The sequence below is a fragment of the Canis lupus genome, chromosome 16 (genome assembly GCF_003254725.2).
Source record: "Canis lupus dingo isolate Sandy chromosome 16, ASM325472v2, whole genome shotgun sequence".
NCBI classification, from domain to species: Eukaryota; Metazoa; Chordata; class Mammalia; order Carnivora; family Canidae; genus Canis; species Canis lupus.
Window position 1 is genome coordinate 11,982,171 of NC_064258.1, and position 16,893 is coordinate 11,999,063.

A 16,893-nucleotide genomic window follows, 5' to 3' on the forward strand; every position below is an offset into this window, starting at 1 on the left:
GACGTGCGTGTGCCTGGCGTCCTCGGTGGGGCCTCCTGTCTCTGCCACAGACACCAGATTGACTCATCGTTTTCCCAGTAGTTAAGAAACATACCGTTTTTATTTCAAAGCCATATTCCTGACTGAACCATCATGATGTGAAGCCCCCAAATGAAATGTTTTCATCATCCAGGAGAGGGTTCCCTCGACATAGTGTGTCGAGAACATTTACCTTCTCCCTAGGAATGACTGCCTGTTGCACGCGGTTGGGTCCTCCAGGCCCGAAACCGGTAGCTCACAACGATACACACGCGCCCGTTTTCATCGCCACAGGTTTCATGGTAGCCAACGGGGCCGCTAAGGGGGGTGAATCAGAGAGAGAAAAGACAAGCAGCACACGAGTACCCGTATACGTGGAATCTAAGACATGGTAAACCCCCAGGCACACCAACTACAGGACAACAAAAGCACGATGACCTGAACTCATAGATACGGAAAACATATACGTGGTTGCCAAGGTAAAGGGGTGGGACGTGGACCAAATACGAAAGACAACGGAGACTTAACAGCGATTTTAAAAGAGAGAGAATGTCACGAAGGAACCTGGAGAGTAAATATCACTTCAATGTATTAACTTGTAGCTTCCTGTTACCCTGGTCCCTTAGTTACTAATTTATTCTACAGCAGCCAATTCTCCGGGCCTCACGGGAGTCCTCGTGTGACACGGTAGTGCTGTTTGCCGCGAGCTGCTGATTTAGAAAGTATTTCATAGCATCAATTACAGAGGCCTTAGCTCCTGGGTGTGGGAGACCCGAGGTTGCTTCTAGGTTTTCAAGTGTAAGCGTGTGCCCAAAACTTGCGTAGGTCAGAGTGTGCGGTTTCCTGAGTCCTGATAGAAGTGCACGTCAGGAAGACCATCGCTGCAGGTAAGGGGGTGCACAGGCACCCACCAGCCCGAACGCGGGTCCTGCTTGTTTAGCCGCCCACGGTTAGCTCCAGCTGGGACTTCTCTTGGATCCTGGAGAATCACGCTTTCCTCGGGGCCGCTCCCGGCCACGCCCTGGCTCAGTGTCCACACACAGGCGCGGCCTCCAGCCTCCAGGGGACCGGGGACGGCCTCCGCCCGCTGCTCGGGGCGCCGGGTCCGACATTGCGCCCCCAGCTCGTCCCGAGGGGAGCAGACGCCCCCGAAGCACCCGCTCATGGAGGCCCGAAGCCTCTCTCTGGCTCTGTCTCCCTCCCTGGCTCATTCTCTCCATCCTGTCTCTGGCTCGGTCTCTCCCTCCCTGTCTCTGACTCTCGCTCCCTGTCTCGCCATCTCTCCCTCCCTGTGTCTCTGTCTCTCTCCCCGTCTCTATCTCTCCACCAGTCTCTCTCTGTCTCCCTCCATGTCTCTCGCTCCCTGTCTCTGTGTCTCCCCCTTCCTGTCTCTCAGTCTCTCTCTCTCCCTGTCTCGTTCTCTCTCCATCCTGTCTCTGTGTCTCCCTCCCTATCTCTGGGTCTCCTTGTCTCTCTGTTTCTTCCTCCCTGTCTCTTGGTGTGTCCCTTCCTGTGTCTAGGGGTCTCCCTCACTGTCTCTGTCTCTCCCTTCCTGTCTCTCAGGCTCTTCTTCTGTGTCTGTCTCTCCCTCCCTCCCTCTCTCAGTCTCCCTCCTTGTCTAGGTCTCTCCCTCGCCATCTCTCTGTCTCTCCCTCGCTGTCTCTCCCCCATCCCTATCCCTCCCTGTCTGTGTCCCCCTCCCTGTGTTTGTCCATCTCTGCATTTCTCTGTCTCTCCTTCCCTCTCCACATTAATGAAAGAAAGGACAAGGACCGGAGGATTCTCTCAATAGATGCAGAAAAAGCATTTGACGAAATAGACCGTCCTTTCATGATGAAAACCTTCCGCCAGGCACGGATACCGGGAACAAATCTCAATTCTCATAAAAGCCATCTACCAAAGACCCAGGGGGAACGTCCTCTTCATTGGGAAAATCCTGGAGCTTTTCCCTTAAGGTCAGGAACACGACAGGGTGTCCACCCTCAACGCTGTCCTTCGGCACAGTAGTATTGGTCCCAGATTTTGTAGTGAGATCCCGAAACAGAGAGAAAAGGCATCCCGATCGGCCAAGAAGTCAAACTCTCACTCTTCACAGAGGACATGACACACTATGTGGGAAACCTGAAAGAGTCACTAGATCGTACCTAAAGGATCTCGCCAACAAGACGACCTAACAATCGTGGATATCTATGCCCCGAATGTGGGAGCTGCCAAGGATATCAAGCAATTAGTAACCAAAGTTAAGACATACTTAGGTACTAAGACACTTGACTGGAGACTCAAATACGGCGCTTTCTACAATTGATAAATCTTCCAGACACAACATCTCCAAAGAAACAAGGGCACTAAAGGATACACTGGACCAGATGGATCTCACAGATATTTACAGAACTTACCTCCAAATGCAACTGAATACACATTCTTCTCAAGTGCACGTGGAACTTTCTCCAGAACAGACCACATCCTGGGTCACAAATCAGGTCGTGACCGATACCAAAAGACTGGGATCGTCCCCTGCGTATTTTCAGACCATGATGCTTTGAAACTAGAACTCAACCACAAGAAGTCTGCAAGGATTTCAAACACGTGCAGGTTAAGGACCATCCTGCTAAAAGTTCAAAGGGTCAACCAGGAAATGACAGAAGACTTAAAAAGATTCACGGAAACCAATGAGAATGAACATACAACCAACCGTTCAAAATCTTTGGGACACGGCAAAAGCGGTCCTGAGGGGAAACACATCGCAATACAAGCGTCCATGCAAACACTGGAAAGAACTCAAATACACAAGCTAACCTTGCACCTGAAGGAGCTGGAGAAGGAACGGCAAATGAAACCTTCACTCAGCAGAAGACAACGGTTAATAAAAATTCGAGCAGAACTCCATGAAATAGAGAGCAGAAGAGCTGTGGAACAGATCAACAAAACCAGGAGGTGGTTCTTTGAAAGAACTAAGAAGAGAGAGAAACCATCAGCCAGCCTTATTAAAAAGAAGAGAGAAAAGGCTCAAATTAATAAAATCATGAATGAGAAGGGAGAGATCACCACCAGCACCAAGGTAATACAAACGATTTTTAAAACTCTTTCTGAGCAGCTATACGCCAATAAATTGGGCAATCGAGAAGAAATGGACGCATTTCTGGAAAACCGCAAACTACCAAGACTGGAACAGGAAGACATAGAAAACCAGAACAGGCCAATAACCAGGGTGGAAATTGAAGCAGTCATTATGAAAACCTCCCAAAACACAAAAGTCCAGGGCCAGATGGCTTCCCAGGGGAATTCTATCAAATGTTGAAAGAAGAGACCATACCTGTTCTACTAAAGCTTTTCCTGGAAGATAGAAAAAGAGGGAATGCTTCCAAACTCATTCCATGAGGCCAGCATCACCTTAAGTCCAAAACCAGACAAAGACCCCACCAGAAAGGAGAATTATAGACCGATATCCCCGATGAACATGGATGCAAACATTCTCAACAAGATACAAGCCAATAGGATCCATCGGTACATTAAGAAGTTACTCGCCATGACCAAGTGGGATTTATCCCCGGGATGCAAGGCTGGCCCAACAGTCATAAAGCAGTCAATCTGATTGATCAGATCAGCTTTTTCTTCATCTATTGAGAGAATCCTACCGTTCTTGTCCTTCCTGTCACTAATGTGGAGAGGGAAGGAAAGACAGAGAAATGGATGGACAGACACAGGGACAGGGACACAGACAGGGAGGGAGAGGTAGGGATGGGGGGAGAGACTTTGAGGATTAGACAGCGAGATGGCGAGGGAGAGACTGAGACAAGGATGGAGACTGAGGGAGGGAGGGAGATAGACAGATACAGAAGGAGATCAGAGACAGGGAGGGAGAGACAGAAGCCATCTGGCCCTGGACTTTTGTGTCTTGGGATGTTTGTTATTTTGTTTGTTTATTTATTTATTCATTCATTCATTTATTCATTTTTATTGGAATTCAGTTTGCCACCATACAGCGTAACACCCAGTCCTCATCCCATCAAGTGCCCCCATCAGTGCCCATCACCCAGTCACCCCCACCCCCCATCCACCTCCCTTTCTTCCACCCTTTGTTTGTTTCCCAGAGTTAGGAGTCTCTCATGTTCTGTCTCCCTTTCTGCTATTTCCCACTAATTTTTCTCCTTTCCCTTTATTCCCTTTCACTATTTTTTATATTCCCCAAATGAATGAGACCATATAATGTCTGTCCTTCTCCTATTGACTTCTTTCACTCAGCATAATACCCTCCAGTTCCATCCATATTGAAGCAAATGGGGGATATTTGTCGTTTCAAATGGCTGAGTAATATTCTATTGTATACAGAAACCACATCTTCTTTATCAATTCATCCTTCGATGGACACCAAGGCTCCTTCCACAGTGTGGCTATTGTGGACATTGCTGCTAGAAACATCAGGTGCAGGTTTCCCAGCATTTCATTGCATCCGTATCTTTGGGGTACATCCCCAGCAGTGGAATTGCTGGGTCGTAGGGCAGATCTATTTTTAACTCTTTGAGGAACCTCCACACAGTTTTCCAGAGTGGCTGCACCACTTCACATTCCTACCAACAATGCAAGAGGGTTCCCCTTTCTCCATATCCTCTCCAACATTTGTTGTTTCCTGTCTTGTTAATGTTCTCACCGGTGTGAGGTGGTATCTCATTGTAGTTTTGATCTGTATTTCCCTGATGGCCAGGGATGCAGAGCATTTTCTCATGTGCTTGTTGGCCTTGTCTATGTCTTCCTCTGTGAGATTTCTGTTCATGTCTTTTGCCCATTTCATGATTGGATTGTTTGTTTCTTTGGTGTTGAGTTTAATAAGTTCTTTATAGATCTTGGAAACTAGCCCTTTATCTGATACGTCATTTGCACATATCTTCTCCCATTCTGTAGGTTGTCTTTTAGTTTTGTTGACTGTTTCTTTTGCTGTGCAAAAGCTTCATATCTTGATGAAGTCCCAATACTTCATTCTTCCTTTTGTTTCTCTTGCCTTCATGGATGTTTCTTGCAAGAAGTTGCTGTGGCCAAGTTCAGAAAGGGTGTTGCCTGTGTTCTCCTCTAGGATTTTGATGGAATCTTGTCTCACATTTAGATCTTTCATCCATTTTGATTTTATCTTTGTGTATGGTGCAGGAGAGTGGTGTAGTTTCATTCTTCTGCATGTGGTGTTAGTGGTATAGCACTGTAAGACTGTGAAGAGCATAAATCTGGCCTTGAATCTCCTCCTCCACCACCAATTACCAGCTGTGTGAACTTGGGCAATTTGTCTCACCAATCTGTGCCTCAGGTTTTCCATTAGTAAAATGGAGATAATAATAGAGCATACATCATAAGGATGGTATGAGAATTAAATAACCTAATATTTGTAAAGCATGGAGAACCATTTCTGGCACATTAGTAAGCAACATGAAAATTCTTGTTAAATAAATAAGTGAAAAAAAAAATAAGTCCAGATGTCAGAACAAGGCCGGAAACATCACGTCATGGACATCCCTCTAGCAGCTGAATATAGCAACACAAAACGCCATAGCAAACATATAAGCTGTAGGTTTCTTAAAAATAACCCACAAGCCTTATAACTGACCAGAGGTAGAGTCTGTTCTCCATTAACTGCCCAATATTTTAGACTCCAAAAACTTTGGGAGGAGGAAAACATTACCTCTCTAGAAGTTAGGATTTTTTTTTTTTTTTTTTTTTTTTTTTTTAGTTAGGATTTTTTATTACAGTCTGGTACTCATGTATGTATTTTGCATATGCTCTTCTCTTTCAAACCATTTAGATACTTTAATGGGTACTAAATAATTAAATAATGCAATACTTTTTATTACTTTCGGGGGGGGGGAATCCACATAATCTTGGGAGGCCTTTTAAGTTCCTATGCACTTTTTTTAAATTTAAATTTTAGTTAACATGCAGTGCAGTATTTGTCTTTGAAGGCTTTTATTAAATAATTGATACAAACATGGAATAGGATTGGCTAAAGGTAAACCTGTCTTCATAATTAACAGTAGCAGTTCAATGTATTAATTTTTTTTTTTACCTTATGAGAAAGCGAAGGCCTAGGATCAAAGATCCCAGCCTACCTTATTCAGACTATAAATCTTTAATATAATTAATACACTACAAATATAATTTAACATACTATAATCTTGTTGTGATTGTTAATTTTATGTATTGATTAAGCTGGGCCACAGTGCCCAAATATTTGGTCAAGTATTATTCTAGATGTTTCTGTGGAACTATTTTTGGGGTATGGTTAACATTTAAGTTTGGCAGACTTTGAGTAAAGCATATTACCCTTCACAAAGTGGGTGGGCCTCATCCAATCAGTTGAAGGCCTTAGAGGAAAAGACTAACCCCAGCAAGGGCTTAATCTATACCACTCCCCTGAGTCTCCACTCCATCAGATCTTTGATTTGCCAACCTCCACAATCGTGTAAGCCAATTCCTTAAAATAAATCTCTCCTTATACAAACATCCTGTTGTTTCTGTGTCTTTGGAAAAGTGACGGATAAACTTGTTATGAAGAATTATCCTGAAATTAAAATATTTCCTTTTACCCCTATGATTTATACTTTGTTTCCAGGGTAAGATTTTATTGCACATCCAGAACTTTATTCTCTCCTGTTGGATTCTATCATTCACTCAATTATTCATTCATTTGACAAATATTTACTGAACATCTACAATGCACTAGGCACATAGCATGATACAGTGAACAAATAAGGAAATGTATAGTATGTCAAATAGTGGTAAATGTTCTAGAAAACAATAAAGGGCAGGATGCAGGGGGTGTTTACTAGGATGCAGGAGTGTTACCATGTAGGGTAGTACATTAGGTACCTTTCATTCACTTCTCCAGAACTGCTCCCCACCTTTCTTCCACTCTCTTATCTGTCATAAGAAGTAGAGGTATATGGACTACACAATATGCTCTTTGGCACTCTGGCTTTCAGTTGGGTTTGGCTAGTGTGAGCACTGGCAAGGGATCAGAGGGAAAGAAAAGAGTAGATTTTAGATATTTCTTCTTCTGGCTTCTTTCCTACTGTATCTATCACAACAGTTTGGCTATGTCTTTCCATAAAAGGTTTGTCTAATTGAAAGGCTGTTTATCACACCTATCTCTCTTAGGGTTCTAGTAGCTGCCTTTGCTTAGTGGTTTTCAACCTTGAGCAGTTCCTTCCCCTAGGGAAATGTCCTAGGGGACATTTGGCAATGTGTAAAGACAATTCTGGTTGTCCCAATGCAGGGAATGCTACTGGCATCTAGTGTGTAGAGGACAGGGATCCTGCTACACATCCTCAAAATGTGCAGGACAGCCTTCCCCTTACCACTTAGAATTATCTGGTAAAAATGTCAATAGCATTGAGGTTGAGAAGCCCTGACTTGCTCCCTCAAGCCTGGGAGTTGTTTGTAATGGCTCCCAGCTGGTACTGGCCCAGAGTGACTGCACCATCCCCTGTTGTTTTTCCAAAACCAAACCAACACCTATGTAAACAATCCCTTTATTAAACTTGCCTCAAATTACAAATTTCCTTCTGGGACTGAAACTGATATAGGTTTCAGTCAGAATCCAGTGAATATAGCGGAAATAGATCTGAAGAATAAAAAGAAAGGGATTTGTTGGAAAGAATTGGATACTGGAAGACCTGAGGTGCTAAATAATTAACATTAAAGAAATCTGGAAATCAGCAATGGCTGGAAGCCCTTAGCATTCCTCAGCTGGAGGAACAAAGGAAATATATGGTGTTATCAGATCCCAGAGGCTAGAGTTGCCTGTCAGAAGCAAGAAGCTAGTTCAAGAGGAACAAGACCCATAGGGCAGATTCACTGCTGCCTGGAGATGCAGCCTGAGATAGGACAAAATACCCCCTGCCCCCCTTCCCTCCTCCCACTCTCCAGTCTTTTGTTGGCACTCCCACTGGCTGAACCCAGAAGCTAGCTGACGTAGGAGTCTGAGGAAATCAGCTCATAGTAGAAAGCAGAGTCAGGCAAGGGAATAATCAGAGGACATGCAGGCTCATGCCCAACAAAGTCCTTCTAAATAAGATGACATTTCAGTAAGGACTTTAAAAGAATGAACAGGCAAACCATGTAGATATTTGAAATAAGAATGTTCTAAAAACAAAAACAAAGAATGTTCTAGGTTGCTGGAGAAAGTACAAAGGCCCTAGGTCTAGCATGCTTATTTAGTGTATTAAGGAGAAAGCATTGCTAATGATCCTACAACAGAAAGAATAAACAAGAGAGTGTTGGGAGATGAGATCAGAAGTTAATACGGGCAGCGGACCATATGGGACTTTATTTGCCATACTATGGACTTTGGTTTTGGCTCTGAGACAAAATCATTGACAAGTTTTGAGCAAAGGAGAGAGATGATATGATTTGGTTTAGAAGGATCCTTGTGGCTGCTGTCAGGAAAATAGACTTTAATGGAGCAAGAGATAAAGAGAGGGAACAGTTGGGAAATGATCTCAATAATCTAGGCAAGGGGGCAGCTCCGGTGGCTCAGCAGTTTAGCGCCACCTTCAGCTCAGGGTGTGATCCTGGAGACCCCACGTCAGGCTCCCTGCAGGGAGCCTGCTTCTCCCTCTGCCTGTGTCTCTGCCTCTCTTTCTCTGTCTCTCTCATGAATAAATAAATAAAGTCTTAAAAAAATAATCTAGGCAAGGTAGCTTGAGTGAGAGCCTAAGAGGTAGATGAGGAAAGTAGGATTTTGTACATCTGTTGAGGATAAAGCCAACAGATTTTTTTGTTGTTGGGTGATACAACACATGAGTGTGAAAGAAAAGAGTGGAGTCAACACTCAACTGGAGAAATACAGTTTGGAGGATGAATCGGAAGCTCTACCAATGGTCACATTAGGTTTGAAATGGAGACTAGATCTCCATACAGAGCTGTCAGGGAAGGCCATGGGATATATGATTTCAGAATTTGGGGGATGTTTGGATGAGAGATACAAATGTAGGAGTTATTGGCATATAAATAGTATTTGTCTTCATCTGGGTTCCCCTAGAAGCAGACTTGACAAGAATTTAAGTGCAACCAGTTTATTTGGGAGGAGAGTCCAGGAATTACCAGCAGAGGAGAAAAGTGACACTGGAAGAGGAAGGAAGTCAATAAAATGTGCATTATCAAGTAAGTTAATCCCATTGGCAACTGAAATTTATTTCCATTGTAGAATTCTGGAAAAGAGTATAGACTAGGCCTCAAGGTATCCTGAGGGATCAGAAAACTAGGTCATTTATCCACCAAATTGTCATCTATCTTTGATTGCAGGCTTGCTTTGAGGGGCATTAACTCTCAAGCATTTCCAGGTTCTCCACAGGAGAGTCCAGTACTGGCTGGGGCCAATAGAAGTCCCCTGGGCAGAAGGTCAGAAGTGCACTCCCAGTAAGAAGCCCTCCGTGTGCAGAGGTCTTGAAGGATATGGGTGGGGCCCCCACAGGATAAGATGATGTAGCATCTCCCCAAGAGTGAGTGAGGTTAGAGAGAGAAGGTGACTCATCACCAAAGCTCTACAACATTCCATCATTTAGAGGTTGAGGAAATGAGAAGGAAGCAGCCAAGGGGACAAGAGAGGCTCCTGAAAGAGAGAGTGGAGTCCCAGAAGCCAAGTTCAGCTGAGTGCTCCTAGCAGTTGGAAGAGAGTAACTATCAAATGCTGTAGAAAGCTCAAGGAAGTGAGGATAAAGGATGGACCACTGGATTTAGCAATTTGGAGGTCACTGGTGACCTTGAGAGGATCAATTTTGGAGCTGTGGCTTGAGATAAGGAGTGAGTTCAACAGAAAAGAGAAATCAGAGACAGCCTGTGTAGACAACTTTTTAAAATAGTTTTGTTGTAGAGAAATTGTACAATAGCTACAGGGAGATTTGGGGGTCAAAAGAGAGGGGAGTGTGTGTGTGTGTGTGTGTGTGTGTGTGTGCACGTTTAAGATGGGAAATGTTGCAGCATGTTTGTTTGTTGATCCAGGCAAGAGGGAAAAACTGATAGTGCAGGAAAGAGACAGTCACAGAAGTGATATCCCTGGTACACGGGAGGGAATGGAATCTGTGCACAACTAGACATAGCTCCCTTAGGAGCACAGATATTTATCAATAGTAACAGGGAAGGCAGAGGGTAGGGCCATAGATATGGATCAGTGGTGGAGTGTGTGGAAATTCTCTTTTGAATTGTAGTATTTGTCACAGAAGCAAGGAAATCAGCTAACATTTGAGGACTGAGGAGAATTTGTTGGAGATTGAGGAGAGAAGAGATGTAAGATAGTCATTTAGGATTGGGAATAGATGAGAGAAATAGAGAAGAATGGCCAAGAAGCACCAAAGACCCAACCAGCCTTAGCAGAGTGGTCAGCATGATTGAGTGTTTCTCAGCCATGATATGCTGCTTGGGTGTGGGTATGGAGTCGGGGAAATTAGATTTAACCAAGGTTGAGTATGCTTTATTTACAACCCCAATGTGTCATTTTTGCTCCAGAAAGATATTATAATTAGTTAAGAAATGAGCTTTTCTTGGGAAAATCATCCTAAATTCCCAGATTCTTGAGAATCTGTTTATAAGCAAAGGGAGAGAAAAAAGATTTGTGGGAAAAATAAAGCAGAGGTTGCCTTACTTGACAAGTCTTGAAAGTGTTGCTCTGCAAAAACTGATCTGAGACTTAGCAGGAAACAATAGGTTAACCCCTTTACCCTCCATAAATGCTGTGAGCTGGACTTCCTCTCTGGGTTTCTTGACTCTGGTGAACTCTATTGTCACTGATTAAGGAGTCAGGCCCCAACATCCATTTAGCTGTTAGAGTTGTAAATAATTTGTTCTAGTTTACAAGAGGCTGAGTATATCACAACCAGAGGGATTGTAAAAAGAAAGTTGTATTTGAAGTAGTTCCACCTTCCTCTAGTAAAAATGTCGTAACTACTTTTGCAGGTAGAGCTCATATCTTTCATGAGCCTCTGGTCAATGATTCCACTAAGAAAACCCTTGAGACCTGGAGCTGGATATTCTGGACTTTTGTCTTACTCCTGGCCCATGAGAATTAAGATACTGTGTATTTCTGCCTGAGTCTGCTTTCTGAACAACATCAAATAGCCCACTTACCAATGCTCAGAAGACATTCATAGCATGAAGCCACCAGATGTGGGCAATGGAAGGGTGGGCACAGGGGGTTGAATATCGTGCCCCTAAGAGATATATTCTAACTCCCAGAAACTATAAATGTGATCTTGTTTGAAAACAGGAACTTGGCAGATGTAATTAAGGATCTTGAGATGAGATCCTGGGTTTAGGGTGGGCCCCAAATCTAACGACTGACATCCTTACAATAGAAAGGAGAGGAATATCTGGGACACATAAGGTCACAGAGAACAATGTGAATTTGGAGGCAGAGATTGGTGTGTGGCATCTATAAAAGCCAAGGATTGCTGGCAACTACCAAGAGTGAAGAGAAAGAGGCACAGAACAGTGTTCCTCAGTGTCTCCTACTGTCACCTTGATTTCAGACTTCTGGCCTACTGAACTGGGAGAGAATAAATTTCTGTTGTTCTAAACCACCAGGTTTGTGCTGATTTGTTATGGTAGCTGTAAGAAACTGATGCAGGGAATGAACTCATATTTTGATAAAGTGAAAAGCACAAGGTCAGGAAAATGACAAAGAAGCGTTCTTGGGATTAGAGAAAGGAGGCTGGGACTTTCATTTCCTAAAACTTTAAGGTTGTTTCTCTTAGTGTCCCTCTAGAAGGACATGGCTCCTCCTCCAGAAATCATGTTTCCTGATAGTCTGGAAAGCCTGCAGTTATTCTGAGTCTACTGTCTCATTTCCATGAACATGTCTGCAAGTATGTTGCTCCCCAGGAAGTCCTACCCTCATAATTTAACCAGCCTGATTCTGCAGTCCTGAAATTTCCACCTGTGGCAGCTCTGAGCTAAGAAGTCTGCACTTGGGGAGAGCAGCCTCCCAGACACCTGTCTCTCTCTGGATTCCTGACTTGTCTTATCTGGAATAAAAAGAAATAAGAGCTAGCACCGCACTTTGATGTATCAGTGCTTTTAGATATTGTGTTCTCTACCTTGAATGCTTGCACTCCACTTAGGGAGCTCCTGCCTCTCTTTCAGGACTTGCCCAAGTGCCTTCTACTCTGGGAAGGGCTCCCTGCAGCCACAGAATCAATTATATTTCCTTCTATGCTCTCATAAAACTTGTACACCTCTGTTAAAGGACTTATTACATTTTATTACAGCTTATTTTGTGCATATCTATCTTACCTGAAACACTCTGGAGGAAGCGTTACTCATGTCTGAATCACCAGCACTTGGTCTAGAAGCTTGCTCAGCAAATGCTGTTTTGTATAAACTAAAGAAAGCAATGTCTTAGAAAATCTGCAATAACCAAATTCAAAGCTTCTTGAAAATATGTAACTGCTATTAATTAGCTTCATCTATTTTGGATTTCAGGCCATTAGCATTTGGCAAAGGAATAAAGCAACATAGAAACTAGGATCTCCTATATGAGTAAAGAGTTCAGTGCAGAATTTTGGGGGTGAGTGTTTGCTGCTTCGCCATTATGATCCATTATGATTCCTCCAGATAAAAAGGGCAATGTTACCCCAGCAATGTTACAGACAGCAACTTTCTTCAACCTATAGGAGGTAGGTTCTTCCTATTTTGGATGAAAGTTTATCAAAAACTTTCCAGAGTTAACCACTGAAGAAGCACAGCCTGACACATTTCCTTCATCTGGACACTGCAGAAGGCTGAAGTATTTACAGCAGATGGTATTCAATGTAATGTTATCATACCATGGATTATCCAAATATCTCCTTTAATCATCTTTTGTTTGGAGTTATATCTGGAGTTTTATGTATTTGAAAAATCCAGGATGAATCCTCAGTTGTAGAAGAAAAATAAAATAGACTGTGCTCTAAGCTTATATGTGAAAATGCTCCATAGAAAAGATGAAACATCCAAGTGAACAGAACTGAGAGAGTAAGAGGAAGGTTTGAGTAGGTAAGTATGTATGTTCCCATGGGAACGCACAGCTGCTGCCAACAAAAACCATGGGAAAAGGCTACAGACTCCTTCTATGATTCAGGCTAAAATCAAATTTGTAAAGGAGTCAAAATATACATGAGTCATCTCCACTTTCATCTGCCTTGATCATTACTATCTCCAAGTCAAAAGCTGGCCAAGAGTCACAATGAAAACCAGCCTGTTGTGACAACTGAAGAGGTTTGTACTTAAAAATCTTCCCACCAAGACATTCCGACAAGCTTCTAACATCTGTCACATACCATTTAACTCCCTAGGCCTAAGAAGATGCTGGGACTACCGTCTCTATCTCACCTAATTTGTGATCACTTCCGCATTTGAATCAAGGTGGTCTTCTCGCTAGCCCTACACATGCACGTTCGTTCATAACTCCAAAACTTTACTCACACTCTTTGTCTATCTCCCAGGACATTTTCCTTCTTCTTCATCTAGTCAAACTAATTTATTCTTAAATTCAGTCCTGGTACCACCATCAGGGTTGGAAGGGGAGAGGTTGTCATGATGGCAGGCCATACTGGTATCTCCTGCTCTCAATTCTTCTACTGCCACTTGAGACCTAGACTCCCAAGCTAATGTTTTTTTTTTTTTTTTCTTTTTAAAATCAATCCACCATTTATGGACACTCATTGGGTTTACACACTGCTTGGAGCATAATGGAGATTTCTGGTTGATCTTCTAGCTATCGTCTTTGCTATTCACCATTTTAAACAATTCTTTCTTTCCCAAAGATGACCAAGATAATTAAGGGCTTTTGTTACACAAGAGAAACATTTCTTCCCCTTCTTGGGCAAGAAAGAACCTGTGTGTACCAAATTCGTGAAAACTATTGAACTCTTGACCTTTAACCCCTTCCAAATTGAATAAACCTTAAAGTACAAATCAGTTATTAATTGAGGAAACCCTATGCAGATAAAGGATTATTGGTTTTGAGTACCACTTGGAATAAGTGGTCTGGATCTTAGTTTTTGGATATCTAGACAGTGGAATTACTCACAGGCTGATTCCATGGTCAGGATTCAGCATGAGAGTAATTCTTTGGGGATCTGAACTTTGCAGGGCAAAATAAATGGACAAGGCTAGATCTGGTCTGATTCTGGCAATCCCAGTTTAGTCATGAACAGATAATGGAATCTTTATAGCATTTGCGTAACATCTAAAACATCAGAATACCTCTATTACTGGGAGCAATATCATCTCTGTATCAAGAAACTGTTCCTGGACACTGAGAAACTTAGCCTGGTATGTATGTATGTATGTATGTATGTATGTATGTATGTATTTACTTATTTAAGAGAAAGAATATACAAGCAGGGGGAGGGAAAGAGGCAAAGGGAGAAGCAGACTTTCTGCTGAGTGGAGAGCCCAGTGTGGGCCTCCATCCCAAGACCCAGGATCATGACCTGAGCCAAAGGCAGATGCTTAACTGACTGAGCCACCCAGGGACCCCTAGCCTGGCAGTTTTAAGTCACTCTAGTTCATCTGTATTGAGAGGAAAACTGAAAAAAAAAAAAAAAAGTCCTCCTTTTAATTGAACAACCTGTGGCCTGCCCTTGAATGACCCTTCTGTAGCTTATCCACTGTGGTAAGTTACTGTAAACAATATTTACTCTTTTCCTCTTTTATCTCCATGAAAGAAATATCCTTCTCCCACTCCTTTACTTCACTTTGGCCATGTGACTTTCTTTGGCAGATGGGACACCAACAGGGGTTTGAAATGTGCTTGGGTGGTTGGGCTCACCCTCCTGTACTTGTGTCATCACCATGAGAAGAGCATGTCTTGACTAGGCACTGGTCTAAGGAGGGGGAAGACACACAGGGCATTTGCCCAGCTGACCTGCAGCTACGTGAGATTGAATGATTGTCCAAGGAAGGCGAAGATTGTCCAAGGAGGGGGAAGACACAGAGCAGCTTCCCAGCTGACCTGCAGCTATGTGAGATTGAGTGATTGTCCAAGGAGGGGGAAGACACACAGAGCAGCCACTCAGCTGACCTGCAGCTATGTGATATTGAGTGATTGTTATTTTAAGGTACTGGGTTTTGGGGAAAGTTTTAACAAACTTTAACAAACAGAGTTTTTGTTGCAATAGTTGACTGATGTATATATCAATAATTTCACAGCCAGGTTTTCTAAAGTTGTTTCAGTTCCCAGAAAATACCATTCTTGACACTTAGAGATACAGATATAATACTTTCATTTGGGCTTCTAGATCAAATGGCATGGTATCCTTCAGACAAATGCTAATATTTTTCTTTTTTCTCATTTCTGACATGGTGTTTCCTGCTGAGTATTGTGAGTGCTCCAGGGAAATGTTATGTCTCTATGTGCATAGGTACTTACTTGATTCCAGGCTCAGAGGAATCTGTAATTCCTATATCTATCACTGTGTCATGGACTGCCCAAAACTTGAAGGTTGTAGGCTATATCAGTCAGGGACTCAGCAAGTAACAGAGTGTACACTCAGCTTTGTTTGTAAAGTTTTTTTTGTAAAGGTTTATTTGAGAGAGGGAGACAGCTGCACACACACAAGAGAAAGAGGGAGAGAAAGCATGTGAGCATGAGCAGGTGTTGGAAGGGCAAAGGGAGGGAGAGGTAGAAGCCAACTCCCCATTGAGCAGGGAGCCCGAAGTGGGGCTCCATCTCAAGACCCTGGGGTCATGACCCCATCAGAAGGCAGACGCTTAAATGACTGAGCCACCCAGGCGCCCCATGTAGAGGCTGTTTAATAAAGGAACTATTTACAGAGATATGTGTAGGGTTAGAGGAGCCCAGGAGGGAGGAACCAGAGACTACCATCAGTGGGGAGCGGTTGCAATCCTCAGCCTGAACAGTGGGGAGAGACCACCCTGTTATCAGAGCCCAGTTAAGAGCTAAAGTCAGAGGGACTCTCAGATGGTAGCTGTAGTTTGGTGATAAGGCCATAGAGAAAAACACAGTGAAGTAGAGTGGGTGGGAGGGAATAAATGCCCTGGCATCTCTCTCCTCCCACATTCTGACCTCCTGCTGGTGACTCCTACTTGCTAGGCAGTGACATAGTCCATTGAGGTCAGCTTCCCAGGGCAAAGAACACAGCAGAGGGAAACAGAACTGATCTGGGGAGAATCAAAGAATAATCAGAATACAGGCATATCTCAGAGATATTGTGGATTCAGTTCCAGACCATCACAATAAAGGGAATATTGCAATACTGTGAGTTAAATGAATTTTTTGGTTTCCTAGTGCATATAAGTTATGCTTACCCCTATTAAGTGTATGTAATAGCATTGTCTAAAAAAAGTACATACTTTAATTAAAAACACTTTATTGATAAAAAGTGCTACCGATCATCTGAGTTTTCAGTGAGTTATCTTTTTGATGGTGGAGGGTCTTGCCTCTCAGTGTTGATGGCAGCTCAATGATCAGAATGGTGCTTGCTGGAGGTTGGGGAGGCTGTGGTAATTTCTCAAAATAATTTCTACCATATCAATGACCTCTTCCTTTTACAAATGATTTCTCTGTAGCATGGGATGCTGTTCGATATGATTTTACCCACCACAGAACTTTTCTTTCAAAATTGGAGTCAAGCCTCTGTAATTCTGCCACTGCTTTATCAAAGTTTATGTAATATTCTAAATCTGGTTGTCATTTCAACAGTCTTCACAGCATCTTCATCAGAAGCAAATTCCATCTCAAGAAACCACTTTCTTTGCTCACCCACGAGAAGCGACTCCTCTGTTAGTTTTATCATGAGACTGCAGCAATTCAAATATAATAATGAAAAAGTTTGAAATATTGCAAAGGATTATAAAAATGTGGGCCAGAGACCCCAAAATGAACAAACATTGGGA

General features: G+C 43.0%; 1 long non-coding RNA gene across 2 annotated transcripts; it reads left to right on the plus strand.

Annotated features, from left to right (window-relative positions):
• Positions 1–760: 760 nt before the first annotated feature.
• Positions 761–11,573, plus strand: LOC118350879 (uncharacterized). 2 transcript variants are annotated; one of them, XR_004805511.2, is made up of 3 exons: positions 761–905; positions 9,041–9,162; positions 10,951–11,573. It is a non-coding gene; the product is annotated as an uncharacterized LOC118350879 (long non-coding RNA). The 2 variants fall into 2 exon arrangements; XR_007402785.1 differs by lacking the exon at positions 761–905 and having other exon boundaries at positions 8,139–9,162.
• Positions 11,574–16,893: the final 5,320 nt, after the last annotated feature.